Below are 21,515 nucleotides of genomic sequence, written 5' to 3' on the forward strand. Positions count from 1 at the left end.
AAACCCCCCCTACAGCAAACACCAACACCCACATTAAACCCCCCCTACAGCAAACACCAACACCCACATTAAACCCCCCCTACAGCAAACACCAGCACCCACATTAAACCCCCCCTACAGCAAACACCAACACCCACATTAAACCCCCCCTACAGCAAACACCAGCACCCACATTAAACCCCCCCTACAGCAAACACGAACACCCACATTAAACCCCCCCTACAACAAACACCAACACCCACATTAAACCCCCTACAGCAAACACCAACACCCACATTAAACCCCCCCTTCAAAAAACACCAACACCCACATTAAACCCCCCCTACAGCAAACACCAACACCCACATTAAACCCCCCCTACAACAAACACCAACACCCACATTAAAGCCCCTACAGCAAACACCAACACCCTCATTAAACCCCCCCTACAGCAAACACCAACACCCACATTAAACCCCCCCTACAACAAACACCAACACCCACATTAAACCCCCTACAGCAAACACCAACACCCACATTAAACCCCCCCTACAACAAACACCAACACCCACATTTAACCCCCCCTACAGCAAACACCAACCACCACATTAAACCCCCCTACAGCAAACACCAACACCCACATTAAACCCCCCCTACAGCAAACACCAACACCCACATTAAACCCCCCCTACAGCAAACACCAACACCCACATTAAACCCCCTACAGCAAACACCAACACCCACATTAAACCCCCCCTACAGCAAACACCAACACCCACATTAAACCCCCTACAGCAAACACCAACACCCACATTAAACCCCCCCTACAGCAAACACCAACACCCACATTAAACCCCAATACACCAAACACCAACACCCACATTAAACCCCCTACAGCAAACACCAACACCCACATTAAACCCCCCCTACAGCAAACACCAACACCCACATTAAACCCCAATACACCAAACACCAACACCCACATTAAACCCCCCCCTACAGCAAACACCAACACCCACATTAAACCCCCCCACAGCAAACACCAACACCCACATTAAACCCCCCCTACAGCAAACACCAACACCCACATTAAACCCCCCCCTACAGCAAACACCAACACCCACATTAAACCCCCCTACAGCAAACACCAACACCCACATTAAACCCCCCCTACAACAAACACCAACACCCACATTAAACCCCCCACAACAAACACCAACACCCACATTAAACCCCCCCTACAGCAAACACCAGCATCCACATTAAACCCCCCCTACAGCAAACACCAACAGCCACATTAAACCCCCCCCACAACAAACACCAACACCCACATTAAACCCCCTACAGCAAACACCAACACCCACATTAAACCCCCCATACAGCAAACACCAACACCCACATGAAACCCCCCCTACAGCAAACACCAACACCCACATTAAACCCCCCCTACAGCAAACACCAACAGCCACATTAAACCCCCCCTACAGCAAACACCAACACCCACATTAAACCACCTACACCAAACACCAACACCCACATTAAACCCCCTACAGCAAACACCAACACCCACATTAAACCCCCCCTACAGCAAACACCAACACCCACATTAAACCCCCCCTACAGCAAACACCAACACCCACATTAAACCCCCTACAGCAAACACCAACACCCACATTAAACCCCCCCTACAGCAAACAACAACACCCACATTAAACCCCCCCTACAGCAAACACCAACACCCACATTAAACCCCCTACAGCAAACACCAACACCCACATTAAACCCCCCTACAGCAAACACCAACACCCACTTTAAACCCCCCCTACAACAAACACCAACACACACATTAAACCCCCTACATCAAACACCAACACCCACATTAAACCCCCCTACAGCAAACACCAACACCCACATTAAACCCCCTACAGCAAACAACAACACCCACATTAAACCCCTCTACAGCAAACACCACACCCACATTAAACCCCTCTACAGCAAACACCACACCCACATTAAACCCCCTACAGCAAACACCAACACCCACATTAAACCCCCCCCTACAACAAACACCAACACCCACATTAAACCCCAATACAGCAAACACCAATACCCACATTAAACCCCCCCTACAGCAAACACCAACACCCACATTAAACCCCCTACAGCACACACCAACACCCACATTAAACCCCCCTACAGCAAACACCAACACCCACATTAAACCCCAATACACCAAACACCAACACCCACATTAAACCCCCCCTACAGCAAACACCAACACCCACATTAAACCCCCCCTACAGCAAACACCAACACCCACATTAAACCCCCTACATCAAACACCAACACCCACATTAAACCCCCTACAGCAATCACCAACACCCACATTAAACCCCCCCTACAGCAAACACCAACACCCACATTAACCCCCCTACACCAAACACCAACACCCACATTAAACCCCCCCTACAGCAAACACCAACACCCACATTAAACCCCCTACAGCAAACACCAACACCCACATTAAACCCCCCCTACAGCAAACACCAACACCCACATTAAACCCCCTACATCAAACACCAACACCCACATTAAACCCCCTACAGCAAACACCAACACCCACATTAAACCCCCCCTACAGCAAACACGAACACCCACATTAAACCCCCTACAGCAAACACCAACACCCACATTAAACCCCCCCTACAGCAAACACCAACACCCACATTAAACCCCCTACAGCAAACACCAACACCCACATTAAACCCCCTACTGCAAAAACCAACACCCACATTAAACCCCCTCCAGCAAACACCAACACCCACATTAAACCCCCTACAGCAAACCCCAACACCCACATTAAACCCCCTACAGCAAACACCAACACCCACATTAAACCCCCTACAACAAACACCATCACCCATATTAAACCCCCCCTTACAGCAAACACCAACACCCACATTAAACCCCCCCTACAGCAAACACCAACACCCACATTAAACCCCCCCTACAGCAAACACCAACACCCACATTAAACCCCCCTACAGCAAACACCAACACCCACATTAAACCCCCCTACACCAAACACCAACACCCACATTAAACCCCCCCTTCACCAAACACCAACACCCACATTAAACCCCCTACAGCCAACACCAACACCCACATTAAACCCCCCCTACAGCAAACACCAACACCCACATTAAACCCCCCCTACAGCAAACACCAACACCCACATTAAACCCCCCCTACAGCAAACACCAACACCCACATTAAACCCCCCTACAGCAAAAACCAACACCCACATTAAACCCCCCTACACCAAACACCAACACCCACATTAAACCCCCCTACAGCAAACACCAACACCCACATTAAACCCCCCCTTCACCAAACACCAACACCCACATTAAACCCCCTACAGCCAACACCAACACCCACATTAAACCCCCCCTACAGCAAACACCAACACCCACATTAAACCCCCCCTACACCAAACACCAACACCCACATTAAACCCCCTACAGCAAACACCAACACCCACATTAAACCCCCCTACAACAAACACCAACACCCACATTAAACCCCCTACACCAAACACCAACACCCACATTAAACCCCCTACAGCAAACACCAACACCCACATTAAACCCCCCCTACAGCAAACACCAACACCCACATTAAACCCCCCCTACAACACACACCAACACCCACATTAAACCCCCCCTACAACAAACACCAACACCCACATTAAAGCCCCCCTACAGCAAACACCAACACCCACATTAAACCCCCTACAGCAAACACCAACACCCACATTAAACCCCCTACAGCAAACACCAACACCCACATTAAACCCCCCCTACAGCAAACACCAACACCCACATTAAAACCCCCCTACAGCAAACACCAACACCCACATTAAACCCCCCTACAGCAAACACCAACACCCACATTAAACCCCCCCCTACAGCAAACACCAACACCCACATTAAACCCCCTACACCAAACACCAACACCCACATTAAACCCCCCTACAGCAAACACCATCACCCACATTAAACCCCCCCAAGAGCAAACACCAACACCCACATTAAACCCCCCCTACAGCAAACACCAACACCCACATTAAACCCCCCTACAGCAAACACCAACACCCACATTAAACCCCCCTACAGCAAACACCATCACCCACATTAAACCCCCCCAAGAGCATACACCAACACCCACATTAAACCCCCCCTACAGCAAACACCAACACCCACATTAAACGCCCTACAGCAAACACCAACACCCACATTAAACCCCCCTACAGCAAACACCAACACCCACATTAAACCCCCCCTACAGCAAACACCAACACCCACATTAAACCCCCCCTACAGCAAACACCAACACCCACATTAAACCCCCCTACAGCAAACACCAACACCCACATTAAACCCCCCCTACAACAAACACCAACACCCACATTAAACCCTCCCTACACCAAACACCAACACCCACATTAAACCCCCCCTACAGCAAACACCAACACCCACATTAAACCCCCCTGCAGCAAACACCAACACCCACATTAAACCCCCTACAGCAAACACCATCACCCATATTAAACCCCCCCTACAGCAAACACCAACACCCACATTAAACCCCCCCTACAGCAAACACCAACACCCACATTTAACCCCCCCTACAGCAAACACCAACACCCACATTAAACCCCCCCTACAGCAAACACCAACACCCACATTAAACCCCCTACAGCAAACACCAACACCCACATTAAACCCCCCCTACAGCAAACACCAACACCCACATTAAACCCCCCTACAGCAAACACCAACACCCACATTAAACCCCCTACAGCAAACACCAACACCCACATTAAACCCCCCCTACAGCAAACACCAACACCCACATTAAACCCCCCCTACAGCAAACACCAACACCCACATTAAACCCCAATACACCAAACACCAACACCCACATTAAACCCCCTACAGCAAACACCAACACCCACATTAAACCCCCCCTACAGCAAACACCAACACCCACATTAAACCCCAATACACCAAACACCAACACCCACATTAAACCCCCCCCTACAGCAAACACCAACACCCACATTAAACCCCCCCACAGCAAACACCAACACCCACATTAAACCCCCCCTACAGCAAACACCAACACCCACATTAAACCCCCCCCTACAGCAAACACCAACACCCACATTAAACCCCCCTACAGCAAACACCAACACCCACATTAAACCCCCCCTACAACAAACACCAACACCCACATTAAACCCCCCACAACAAACACCAACACCCACATTAAACCCCCCCTACAGCAAACACCAGCACCCACATTAAACCCCCCCTACAGCAAACACCAACACCCACATTAAACCCCCCCCACAACAAACACCAACACCCACATTAAACCCCCTACAGCAAACACCAACACCCACATTAAACCCCCCATACAGCAAACACCAACACCCACATGAAACCCCCCCTACAGCAAACACCAACACCCACATTAAACCCCCCCTACAGCAAACACCAACAGCCACATTAAACCCCCCCTACAGCAAACACCAACACCCACATTAAACCACCTACACCAAACACCAACACCCACATTAAACCCCCCTACAGCAAACACCAACACCCACATTAAACCCCCTACAGCAAACACCAACACCCACATTAAACCCCCCCTACAGCAAACAACAACACCCACATTAAACCCCCCCTACAGCAAACACCAACACCCACATTAAACCCCCTACAGCAAACACCAACACCCACATTAAACCCCCCTACAGCAAACACCAACACCCACTTTAAACCCCCCCTACAACAAACACCAACACACACATTAAACCCCCTACATCAAACACCAACACCCACATTAAACCCCCCTACAGCAAACACCAACACCCACATTAAACCCCCTACAGCAAACAACAACACCCACATTAAACCCCTCTACAGCAAACACCACACCCACATTAAACCCCTCTACAGCAAACACCACACCCACATTAAACCCCCTACAGCAAACACCAACACCCACATTAAACCCCCCCCTACAACAAACACCAACACCCACATTAAACCCCAATACAGCAAACACCAATACCCACATTAAACCCCCCCTACAGCAAACACCAACACCCACATTAAACCCCCTACAGCACACACCAACACCCACATTAAACCCCCCTACAGCAAACACCAACACCCACATTAAACCCCAATACACCAAACACCAACACCCACATTAAACCCCCCCTACAGCAAACACCAACACCCACATTAAACCCCCCCTACAGCAAACACCAACACCCACATTAAACCCTCTACATCAAACACCAACACCCACATTAAACCCCCTACAGCAATCACCAACACCCACATTAAACCCCCCCTACAGCAAACACCAACACCCACATTAACCCCCCTACACCAAACACCAACACCCACATTAAACCCCCCCTACAGCAAACACCAACACCCACATTAAACCCCCTACAGCAAACACCAACACCCACATTAAACCCCCCCTACAGCAAACACCAACACCCACATTAAACCCCCTACATCAAACACCAACACCCACATTAAACCCCCTACAGCAAACACCAACACCCACATTAAACCCCCCCTACAGCAAACACGAACACCCACATTAAACCCCCTACAGCAAACACCAACACCCACATTAAACCCCCCCTACAGCAAACACCAACACCCACATTAAACCCCCTACAGCAAACACCAACACCCACATTAAACCCCCTACTGCAAAAACCAACACCCACATTAAACCCCCTCCAGCAAACACCAACACCCACATTAAACCCCCTACAGCAAACCCCAACACCCACATTAAACCCCCTACAGCAAACACCAACACCCACATTAAACCCCCTACAACAAACACCATCACCCATATTAAACCCCCCCTTACAGCAAACACCAACACCCACATTAAACCCCCCCTACAGCAAACACCAACACCCACATTAAACCCCCCCTACAGCAAACACCAACACCCACATTAAACCCCCCTACAGCAAACACCAACACCCACATTAAACCCCCCTACACCAAACACCAACACCCACATTAAACCCCCCTACACCAAACACCAACACCCACATTAAACCCCCCCTTCACCAAACACCAACACCCACATTAAACCCCCTACAGCCAACACCAACACCCACATTAAACCCCCCCTACAGCAAACACCAACACCCACATTAAACCCCCCCTACAGCAAACACCAACACCCACATTAAACCCCCCCTACAGCAAACACCAACACCCACATTAAACCCCCCTACAGCAAAAACCAACACCCACATTAAACCCCCCTACACCAAACACCAACACCCACATTAAACCCCCCTACAGCAAACACCAACACCCACATTAAACCCCCCCTTCACCAAACACCAACACCCACATTAAACCCCCTACAGCCAACACCAACACCCACATTAAACCCCCCCTACAGCAAACACCAACACCCACATTAAACCCCCCCTACACCAAACACCAACACCCACATTAAACCCCCTACAGCAAACACCAACACCCACATTAAACCCCCCCTACAGCAAACACCAACACCCACATTAAACCCCCCCTACAACACACACCAACACCCACATTAAACCCCCCCTACAACAAACACCAACACCCACATTAAAGCCCCCCTACAGCAAACACCAACACCCACATTAAACCCCCTACAGCAAACACCAACACCCACATTAAACCCCCTACAGCAAACACCAACACCCACATTAAACCCCCCCTACAGCAAACACCAACACTCACATTAAAACCCCCCTACAGCAAACACCAACACCCACATTAAACCCCCCTACAGCAAACACCAACACCCACATTAAACCCCCCCCTACAGCAAACACCAACACCCACATTAAACCCCCTACACCAAACACCAACACCCACATTAAACCCCCCTACAGCAAACACCATCACCCACATTAAACCCCCCCAAGAGCAAACACCAACACCCACATTAAACCCCCCCTACAGCAAACACCAACACCCACATTAAACCCCCCTACAGCAAACACCAACACCCACATTAAACCCCCCTACAGCAAACACCATCACCCACATTAAACCCCCCCAAGAGCATACACCAACACCCACATTAAACCCCCCCTACAGCAAACACCAACACCCACATTAAACCCCCCTACAGCAAACACCAACACCCACATTAAACCCCCCCTACAGCAAACACCAACACCCACATTAAACCCCCCCTACAGCAAACACCAACACCCACATTAAACCCCCCTACAGCAAACACCAACACCCACATTAAACCCCCCCCTACAGCAAACACCAACACCCACATTAAACCCCCCCTACAGCAAACACCAACACCCACATTAAACCCCCCCTACAACAAACACCAACACCCACATTAAACCCTCCCTACAGCAAACACCAACACCCACATTAAACCCCCTACAGCAAATACCAACACCCACATTAAACCCCCCTACAGAAAACACCAACACCCACATTAAACCCCCTCTTACACCAAACACCAACACCCACATTAAACCCCCCTACAGCAAACACCAACACCCACATTAAACCCCCCCTACAACAAACACCAACACCCACATTAAACCCCCTACAGCAAATACCAACACCCACATTAAACCCCCCTACAGAAAACACCAACACCCACATTAAACCCCCTCTTACACCAAACACCAACACCCACATTAAACCCCCCTACAGCAAACACCAACACCCACATTAAACCCCCCCTACAACAAACACCAACACCCACATTAAACCCCCCCTACAACAAACACCAACACCCACATTAAACCCCCCCTACAGCAAACACCAACACCCACATTAAACCCCCCCTACAGCAAACACCAACACCCACATTAAACCCCCCTACAGCAAACACCATCACCCACATTAAACCCCCCCCTACAGCAAACACCAACACCCACATTAAACCCCCTACAGCAAACACCAACACCCACATTAAACCCCACCTACAGCAATCACCAACACCCACATTAAACCCCCACTACATCAAACACCAACACCCACATTAAACCCCCCTACAGCAAACACCAACACCCACATTAAACCCCCACTACATCAAACATCAACACCCACATTAAACCCCCCCTACAACAAACACCAACACCCACATTAAACCGCCTACAGCAAACACCAACACCCACATTAAACCCCCCCTACAACAAACACCAACACACACATTAAACCCCCCTACAACAAACACCAACACCCACATTAAACCCCCCCTACAGCAAACACCAACACCCACATTAAACCCCCCCTACAGCAAACACCAACACCCACATTAAACCCCAATACACCAAACACCAACACCCACATTAAACCCCCCCTACAGCAAACACCAACACCCACATTAAACCCCCCCTACAGCAAACACCAACACCCACATTAAACCCCCCCCTACAGCAAACACCAAGACCCACATTAAACCCCCTACAGCAAACACCAACACCCACATTAAACCCCCCCTACAGCAAACACCAACACCCACATTAAACCCCCCCTACAGCAAACACCAACACCCACATTAAACCCCCCTACAGCAAACACCAACACCCACATTAAACCCCCCTACAACAAACACCAACACCCACATTAAACCCCCTTAAACAAACACCAACACCCACATTAAACCACCCCTACAGCAAACACCAACACCCACATTAAACCCCCCAACAGCAAACACCAACACCCAAATTAAACCCCCCTACAGCAAACACCAACACCCACATTAAACCCCCCCTACAGCAAACACCAACACCCACATTAAACCCCCCCTACAGCAAACACCAACACCCACATTAAACCCCCCCTACAACAAACACCAACACCCACATTAAACCCCCTACAGCAAACACCAACACTCACATTAAACCCCCCCTACAGCAAACACCAACACCCACATTAAACCCCCTACAGCAAACACAACACCCACATTAAACCCCCCTACAGCAAACACCAACACCCACATTAAACCCCCCCCTACAGCAAACACCAACACCCACATTAAACCCCCCCTACAGCAAACACCAACACCCACATTAAACCCCCCCTACAGCAAACACCAACACCCACATTAAACCCCCCCCACAGCAAACACCAACACCCAAATTAAACCCCCCCTACAACAAACACCAACACCCACATTAAACCCCCCTACAGCAAACACCAACACCCACATTAAACCCCCCCTACTGCAAACACCAACACCCACATTAAACCCCCCCTACAACAAACACCAACACCCACATTAAACTCCCCTACAGCAAACACCAACACCCACATTAAACCCCCTACTGCAAACACCAACACCCACATTAAACCCCCCCTACAGCAAACACCAACACCCACATTAAACCCCCTACAGCAAACACCAACACCCACATTAAACCCCCTACAGCAAACACCAACACCCACATTAAACCCCAATACACCAAACACCAACACCCACATTAAACCCCCCCTACAGCAAACACCAACACCCACATTAAACCCCCTACAACAAACACCAACACCCACATTAAACCCCCCCTACACCAAACACCAACACCCACATTAAACCCCCTACAGCAAACACCAACACCCACATTAAACTCCCCCTACACCAAACACCAACACCCACATTAAACCCCAATACACCAAACACCAACACCCACATTAAACCCCCTACAGCAAACACCAACACCCACATTAAACCCCCTACAGCAAACACCAACACCCACATTAAACCCCCCCTACAGCAAACACCAACACCCACATTAAACCCCCCCCTCCAGCAAACACCAACACCCACATTAAACCCCCTACAACAAACACCAACACCCACATTAAACCCCCTCCAGCAAACACCAACACCCACATTAAACCCCCCCCTACAGCAAACACCAACACCCACATTAAACCCCCTACAGCAAACACCAACACCCACATTAAACCCCCCCTACAGCAAACACCAACACCCACATTAAACCCCCCCTACAGCAAACACCAACACCCACATTAAACCCCCTACAACAAACACCAACACCCACATTAAACCCCCTACAGCAAACACCAACACCCACATTAAACCCCCCCTACAGCAAACACCAACACCCACATTAAACCCCCTACAACAAACACCAACACCCACATTAAACCCCCCCTACAGCAAACACCAACACCCACATTAAACCCCCTACAGCAAACACCAACACCCACATTAAACCCCCCCTACAGCAAACACCAACACCCACATTAAACCCCCCCTACAGCAAACACCAACACCCACATTAAACCCCCTACAACAAACACCAACACCCACATTAAACCCCCCCTACAGCAAACACCAACACCCACATTAAACCCCCTACAGCAAACACCAACACCCACATTAAACCCCCCCTACAGCAAACACCAACACCCACATTAAACCCCCCCTACAACAAACACCAACACCCACATTAAACCCCCTACAGCAAACACCAACACCCACATTAAACCCCCCCTACAGCAAACACCAACACCCACATTAAACCCCCTACAGCAAACACCAACACCCACATTAAACCCCCCCTACAGCAAACACCATCACCCACATTAAACCCCCCACGACAAACACCAACACCCACATTAAACCCCCCCTACAGCAAACACCAACACCCACATTAAACCCCCCCTACAACAAACACCAACACCCACATTAAACCCCCTACAGCAAACACCAACACCCACATTAAACCCCCCCTACAGCAAACACCAACACCCACATTGAACCCCCCCTACAACAAACACCAACACCCACATTAAACCCCCCCTACAGCAAACACCAACACCCACATTAAACCCCCCCTACAACAAACACCAACACCCACATTAAACCCCCTACAGCAAACACCAACACCCACATTAAACCCCCCCTACAGCAAACACGAACACCCACATTAAACCCCCCCTACAACAAACACCAACACCCACATTAAACCCCCTACAGCAAACACCAACACCCACATTAAACCCCCCCTTCAAAAAACACCAACACCCACATTAAACCCCCCCTACAGCAAACACCAGCACCCACATTAAACCCCCCCTACAACAAACACCAACACCCACATTAAACCCCCTACAGCAAACACCAACACCCTCATTAAACCCCCCCTACAGCAAACACCAACACCCACATTAAACCCCCCCCAACAGCAAACACCAACACCCACATTAAACCCCCCCTACAGCAAACACCATCACCCACATTAAACCCCCCACGACAAACACCAACACCCACATTAAACCCCCCCTACAGCAAACACCAACACCCACATTAAACCCCCCCTACAACAAACACCAACACCCACATTAAACCCCCTACAGCAAACACCAACACCCACATTAAACCCCCCCTACAGCAAACACCAACACCCACATTGAACCCCCCCTACAACAAACACCAACACCCACATTAAACCCCCCCTACAGCAAACACCAACACCCACATTAAACCCCCCCTACAACAAACACCAACACCCACATTAAACCCCCTACAGCAAACACCAACACCCACATTAAACCCCCCCTACAGCAAACACGAACACCCACATTAAACCCCCCCTACAACAAACACCAACACCCACATTAAACCCCCTACAGCAAACACCAACACCCACATTAAACCCCCCCTTCAAAAAACACCAACACCCACATTAAACCCCCCCTACAGCAAACACCAACACCCACATTAAACCCCCCCTACAACAAACACCAACACCCACATTAAACCCCCTACAGCAAACACCAACACCCTCATTAAACCCCCCCTACAGCAAACACCAACACCCACATTAAACCCCCCCTACAACAAACACCAACACCCACATTAAACCCCCTACAGCAAACACCAACACCCACATTAAACCCCCCCTACAACAAACACCAACACCCACATTTAACCCCCCCTACAGCAAACACCAACCCCCACATTAAACCCCCCTACAGCAAACACCAACACCCACATTAAACCCCCCCTACAGCAAACACCAACACCCACATTAAACCCCCCCTACAGCAAACACCAACACCCACATTAAACCCCCCCTACAGCAAACACCAACACCCACATTAAACCCCAATACACCAAACACCAACACCCACATTAAACCCCCTACAGCAAACACCAACACCCACATTAAACCCCCCCTACAGCAAACACCAACACCCACATTAAACCCCAATACACCAAACACCAACACCCACATTAAACCCCCCCCTACAGCAAACACCAACACCCACATTAAACCCCCCCACAGCAAACACCAACACCCACATTAAACCCCCCCTACAGCAAACACCAACACCCACATTAAACCCCCTACAGCAAACACCAACACCCACATTAAACCCCTCTACAGCAAACACCAACACCCACATTAAACCCCCCCCTACAGCAAACTCCAACACCCACATTAAACCCCCCTACAGCAAACACCAACACCCACATTAAACCCCCCCTACAACAAACACCAACACCCACATTAAACCCCCCACAACAAACACCAACACCCACATTAAACCCCCCCTACAGCAAACACCAGCACCCACATTAAACCCCCCCTACAGCAAACACCAACACCCACATTAAACCCCCCCCACAACAAACACCAACACCCACATTAAACCCCCTACAGCAAACACCAACACCCACATTAAACCCCCCATACAGCAAACACCAACACCCACATGAAACCCCCCCTACAGCAAACACCAACACCCACATTAAACCCCCCCTACAGCAAACACCAACAGCCACATTAAACCCCCCCTACAGCAAACACCAACACCCACATTAAACCACCTACAGCAAACACCAACACCCACATTAAACCCCCCTACAGCAAACACCAACACCCACATTAAACCCCCTACAGCAAACACCAACACCCACATTAAACCCCCCCTACAGCAAACAACAACACCCACATTAAACCCCCCCTACAGCAAACACCAACACCCACATTAAACCCCCTACAGCAAACACCAACACCCACATTAAACCCCCCTACAGCAAACACCAACACCCACTTTAAACCCCCCCTACAACAAACACCAACACACACATTAAACCCCCTACATCAAACACCAACACCCACATTAAACCCCCCTACAGCAAACACCAACACCCACATTAAACCCCCTCCAGCAAACAACAACACCCACATTAAACCCCTCTACAGCAAACACCACACCCACATTAAACCCCTCTACAGCAAACACCACACCCACATTAAACCCCTCTACAGCAAACACCACACCCACATTAAACCCCCTACAGCAAACACCAACACCCACATTAAACCCCCCCCTACAACAAACACAATCACCCACATTAAACCCCCTACAGCAAACACCAACACCCACATTAAACCCCCCCTACAGCAAACACCAACACCCACATTAAACCCCCCTACAGCAAACACCAACACCCACATTAAACCCCCCTACAGCAAACACCATCACCCACATTAAACCTCCCCTACAGCAAACACCAACACCCACATTAAACCCCCCCTACAGCAAACACCAACACCCACATTAAACCCCCCCTACAGCATACACCAACACCCACATTAAACCCCCTACAGTAAACACCAACACCCACATTAAACCCCCTACAGCATACACCAACACCCACATTAAACCCCCTACACCAAACACCAACACCCACATTAAACCCCCTACAGCAAACACCAACACCCACATTAAACCCCCCCTACACCAAACACCAACACCCACATTAAACCCCCCCTACAGCAAACACCAACACACACATTAAACCCCCCCTACAGCAAACAGCAACACCCACATTAAACCCCCCCTACAGCAAACACCAACACCCACATTAATCCCCCCTATAGCAAACACCAACACCCACATTAAAACCCCCCCTACAGCAAACACCAACACCCACATTAAACCCCCCCTACAGCAAACACCAACACCCACATTAAACCCCCTACAGCAAACACCAACACACACATTAAACCCCCCCTACAGCATACACCAACACCCACATTAAACCCCCCTACAGCAAACACCAACACACACATTAAACCCCCCCTACAGCATACACCAACACCCACATTCAACCCCCCCTACAGCAAACACCAACACCCACATTAAACCCCCCTACAGCAAACACCAACACGCACATTAAACCCCCCCTACAGCAAACACCATCACCCACATTAAACCCCCCCCTACAGCAAACACCAACACCCACATTAAACCCCCCTACAGCAAACACCAACACACACATTAAACCCCCCCTACAGCAAACAACAACACCCACATTAAATCCCCCCTACAGCAAACACCAACACCCACATTAAACCCCCCCACAGCAAACACCAACACCCACATTAAACCCCCTACAGCAAACACCAACACCCACATTAAACCCCGCCTACACCAAACACCAACACCCACATTGAACCCCCCCTACACCAAACACCAACACCCACATTAAACCCCCTACAGCAAACACCAACACCCACATTAAACCCCCCCTACAGCAAACACCAACACCCACATTAAACCCCCCCCACAACAAACACCCACACCCACATTAAACCCCCTACAGTAAACACCAACACCCACATTAAACCCCCCCCACAACAAACACCAACACCCACATTAAACCCCCCCCACAACAAACACCAACACCCACATTAAACCCACCCCACAACAAACACCAACACCCACATTAAACCCCCCCTACAGCAAACACCAACACCCACATTAAACCCCCCCTACAGCAAACACCAACACCCACATTAAACCCCCCCTACAACAAACACCAACACCCACATTAAACCCCCCCTACAGCAAACACCAACACCCACATTAAACCCCCTACAGCAAACACCAACACCCACATTAAACCCCCCCTATACCAAACACCAATACCCACATTAAACCCCCTACAGCAAACACCAACACCCACATTAAACCCCCCCTACACCAAACACCAACACCCACATTAAACCCCCTACAGTAAACACCAACACCCACATTAAACCCCCCCCACAACAAACACCAACACCCACATTAAACCCCCCCCACAACAAACACCAACACCCACATTAAACCCCCTACAGCAAACACCAACACCCACATTAAACCCCGCCTACACCAAACACCAACACCCACATTGAACCCCCCCTACACCAAACACCAACACCCACATTAAACCCCCTACAGCAAACACCAACACCCACATTAAACCCCCCCTATACCAAACACCAATACCCACATTAAACCCCCTACAGCAAACACCAACACCCACATTAAACCCCCCCTACACCAAACACCAACACCCACATTAAACCCCCTACAGTAAACACCAACACCCACATTAAACCCCCCCCACAACAAACACCAACACCCACATTAAACCCCCCCCACAACAAACACCAACACCCACATTAAACCCCCCCCTACAGCAAACACCAACACCCACATTAAACCCCCTACAGCAAACACCAACACCCACATTAAACCCCCCCTACAACAAACACCAACACCCACATTAAACCCCCCCTACAGCAAACACCATCACCCACATTAAACCCCCCCCTACAGCAAACACCAACACCCACATTAAACCCCTCTACAGCAAACACAACACCCACATTAAACCCCCCCTACAGCAAACACAACACCCACATTAAACCCCCCCTACAGCAAACACAACACCCACGTTAACCCCCCCCTACAGCAAACACCAACACCCACATTAAACCCCCCCTCTACAGCAAACACCAACACCCACATTAAACCCCCCCTACAGCAAACACCAACACCCACATTAAACCCCCCCTACAGCAAACACCAACACCCACATTAAACCCCCTACAGCAAACACCAACACCCACATTAAACCCCCCCTACAGCAAACACCAACACCCACATTAAACCCCCCTACAGCAAACACCAACACCCACATTAAAACCCCACTACAGCAAACACCAACACCCACATTAAACCCCCCCGTACAGCACACACCAACACCCACATTAAACCCCCCCTACAGCAAACACCAACACCCACATTAAACCCCCTACAGCAAACACCACCACCCACATTAAACCCCCTACAGCAAACACCAACACCCACATTAAACCCCCTACACCAAACACCAACACCCACATTAAACCCCCCCTACAGCAAACACCAACACCCACATTAAACCCCCCCTACAGCAAACACCAACATCCACATTAAACCCCCCCTACAGCAAACACCAACACCCACATTAAACCCCCCCTACAGCAAACACCAACACCCACATTAAACCCCCTACAGCAAACACCAACACCCACATTAAACCCCCCCTGCAGCAAACACCAACACCCACATTAAACCCCTACACCAAACACCAACACCCACATTAAACCCCCCTACAGCAAACACCAACACCCACATTAAACCCCCCCTACAGCAAACACCAACACCCACATTAAACCCCCCCTACAGCAAACACCAACACTCACATTAAACCCCCCCTACAGCAAACACCAACACCCACATTAAACCCCCTCCAGCAAACACCAACACCCACATTAAACCCCCTACAGCAAACACCAACACCCACATTAAACCCCCCCTACAGCAAACACCAACACCCACATTAAACCCCCTACAGCAAACACCAACACCCACATTAAACCCCCTACAGCAAACACCAACACCCACATTAAACCCCCTACACCAAACACCAACACCCACATTAAACCCCCCTACAGCAAACACCAACACCCACATTAAACCCCCTACAGGAAACACCAACACCCACATTAAACCCCCCCTACAGCAAACACCAACACCCACATTAAACCCCCCCTACAGCAAACACCAACACCCACATTAAACCCCCCTACAGCAAACACCAACACCCACATTAAACCCCCTACAACAAACACCAACACCCACATTAAACCCCCCCTACAGCAAACACCAACACCCACATTAAACCCCCTACAGCAAACACCAACACCCACATTAAACCCCCCCTACAGCAAACACCAACACCCACATTAAACCCCCTACAGCAAACACCAACACCCACATTAAACCCCCTACAGCAAACACCAACACACACATTAAACCCCCTACAGCAAACACCAACACCCACATTAAACCCCCCCTACAACAAACACCAACACCCACATTAAACCCCCCCTACACCAAACACCAACACCCACATTAAACCCCCTACAACAAACACCAACACCCACATTAAACCCCCCTACAGCAAACACCAACACCCACATTAAACCCCCCCTCCAACAAACACCAACACCCACATTAAACCCCCTACACCAAACACCAACACCCACATTAAACCCCCTACAACAAACACCAACACCCACATTAAACCCCCTACACCAAACACCAACACCCACATTAAACCCCCTACACCAAACACCAACACCCACATTAAACCCCCCTACAGCAAACACCAACACCAACATTAAACCCCCCACTACAGCAAACACCAACACCCACATTAAACCCCCTACAGCAAACACCAACACCCACATTAAACCCCCTACAACAAACACCAACACCCACATTAAACCCCCCTACAGCAAACACCAACACACACATTAAACCCCCTACAGCAAACACCAACACCCACATTAAACCCCCCCCTACAACAAACACCAACACCCACATTAAACCCCCCCTACAGCAAACACCAACACCCACATTAAACCCCCTACACCAAACACCAACACCCACATTAAACCCCCTACAACAAACACCAACACCCACATTAAATCCCCTACACCAAACACCAACACCCACATTAAACCCCCTACACCAAACACCCAACACCCACATTAAACCCCCCCCCTACAGCAAACACCAACACCCACATTAAACCCCCTACAGCAAACACCAACACCCACATTAAACCCCCCTACAGCAAACACCAACACACACATTAAACCCCCTACAGCAAACACCAACACCCACATTAAACCCCCCCCTACAACAAACACCAACACCCACATTAAACCCCCTACAGCAAACACCAACACCCACATTAAACCCCCCCCTACAACAAACACCAACACCCACATTAAACCCCCTACAGCAAACACCAACACCCACATTAAACCCCCTACAGCAAACACCAACACCCACATTAAACCCCCGACAACAAACACCAACCCCCACATTAAACCCCCCCTGCAGCAAACACCAACACCCACATTGAACCACCTACAGCAAACACCAACACCCACATTAAACCCCCCCTACAGCAAACACCAACACCCACATTAAACCCCCCTACAGCAAACACCAACACCCACATTAAACCCCCTTACAGCAAACACCAACACCCACATTAAATCCCCTACAGCAAACACCAACACCCACATTAAACCCCCCCCTACAGCAAACACCAACACCCACATTAAACCCCCCCTACAGCAAACACCAACACCCACATTAAACCCCCCCTACAGCAAACACCAACACCCACATTAAACCCCCTACAACAAACACCAACACCCACATTAAACCCCCTACAGCAAACACCAACACCCACATTAAACCCCCCCCTACAACAAACACCAACACCCACATTAAACCCCCTACAGCAAACACCAACACCCACATTAAACCCCCGACAACAAACACCAACCCCCACATTAAACCCCCCCTGCAGCAAACACCAACACCCACATTGAACCACCTACAGCAAACACCAACACCCACATTAAACCCCCCCTACAGCAAACACCAACACCCACATTAAACCCCCCTACAGCAAACACCAACACCCACATTAAACCCCCTTACAGCAAACACCAACACCCACATTAAATCCCCTACAGCAAACACCAACACCCACATTAAACCCCCCTACAGCAAACACCAACACCCACATTAAACCCCCCCTACAGCAAACACCAACACCCACATTAAACCCCCTACAACAAACACCAACACCCACATTAAACCCCCTACAGCAAACACCAACACCCACATTAAACCCCCTACAACAAACACCAACACCCACATTAAACCCCCCCTACAGCAAACACCAACACCCACATTAAACCCCCTACAACAAACACCAACACCCACATTAAACCCCCTACAACAAACACCACGCCCACATTAAACCCCCTCTACAGCAAACACCAACACCCACATTAAACCCCCCCTACAGCAAACACCAACACCCACATTAAACCCCCCCTACAGCAAACACCAACACCCACATTAAACCCCCCCTACAGCAAACACCAACACCCACATTAAACCCCCCCTACAGCAAACACCAACACCCACATTAAACCCCCCTACAGCAAACACCAACACCCACATTAACCCCCCTACACCAAACACCAACACCCACATTAAACCCCCCCCCTACAGCAAACACCAACACCCACATTAAACCCCCCCTACAGCAAACACCAACACCCACATTAAACCCCCTCTACATCAAACACCAACACCCACATTAAACCCCCTACAACAAACACCAACACCCCACATTAAACCCCCCTACAGCAAACACCAACACCCACATTAAACCCCCCTACAGCAAACACCAACACCCACATTAAACCCCCCCTACAGCAAACACCAACACCCCCATTAAACCCCCCCTACAGCAAACACCAACACCCACATTAAACCCAACTACACCAAACACCAACACCCACATTAAACCCCCTACAACAAACACCAACACCCACATTAAACCCCCCTACAGCAAACACCAACACCCACATTAAACCCCCCCTACAGCAAACACCAACACCCCCATTAAACCCCCCCTACAGCAAACACCAACACCCACATTAAACCCCCCCTACAGCAAACACCAACACCCACATTAAACCCCCTCTACATCAAACACCAACACCCACATTAAACCCCCTACAACAAACACCAACACCCACATTAAACCCCCCTACAGCAAACACCAACACCCACATTAAACCCCCCTACAGCAAACACCAACACCCACATTAAACCCCCCCTACAGCAAACACCAACACCCCCATTAAACCCCCCCTACAGCAAACACCAACACCCACATTAAACCCAACTACACCAAACACCAACACCCACATTAAACCCCCTACAACAAACACCAACACCCACATTAAACCCCCCTACAGCAAACACCAACACCCACATTAAACCCCCCCTACAGCAAACACCAACACCCCCATTAAACCCCCCCTACAGCAAACACCAACACCCACATTAAACCCAACTACACCAAACACCAACACCCACATTAAACCCCCTACAGCAAACACCAACACCCACATTAAACCCCCTACAGCAAACACCAACACCCACATTAAACCCCCGACAACAAACACCAACCCCCAC

Source organism: Chiloscyllium punctatum, unplaced genomic scaffold (assembly GCF_047496795.1).
Source record: "Chiloscyllium punctatum isolate Juve2018m unplaced genomic scaffold, sChiPun1.3 scaffold_406, whole genome shotgun sequence".
NCBI lineage: Eukaryota > Metazoa > Chordata > Chondrichthyes > Orectolobiformes > Hemiscylliidae > Chiloscyllium > Chiloscyllium punctatum.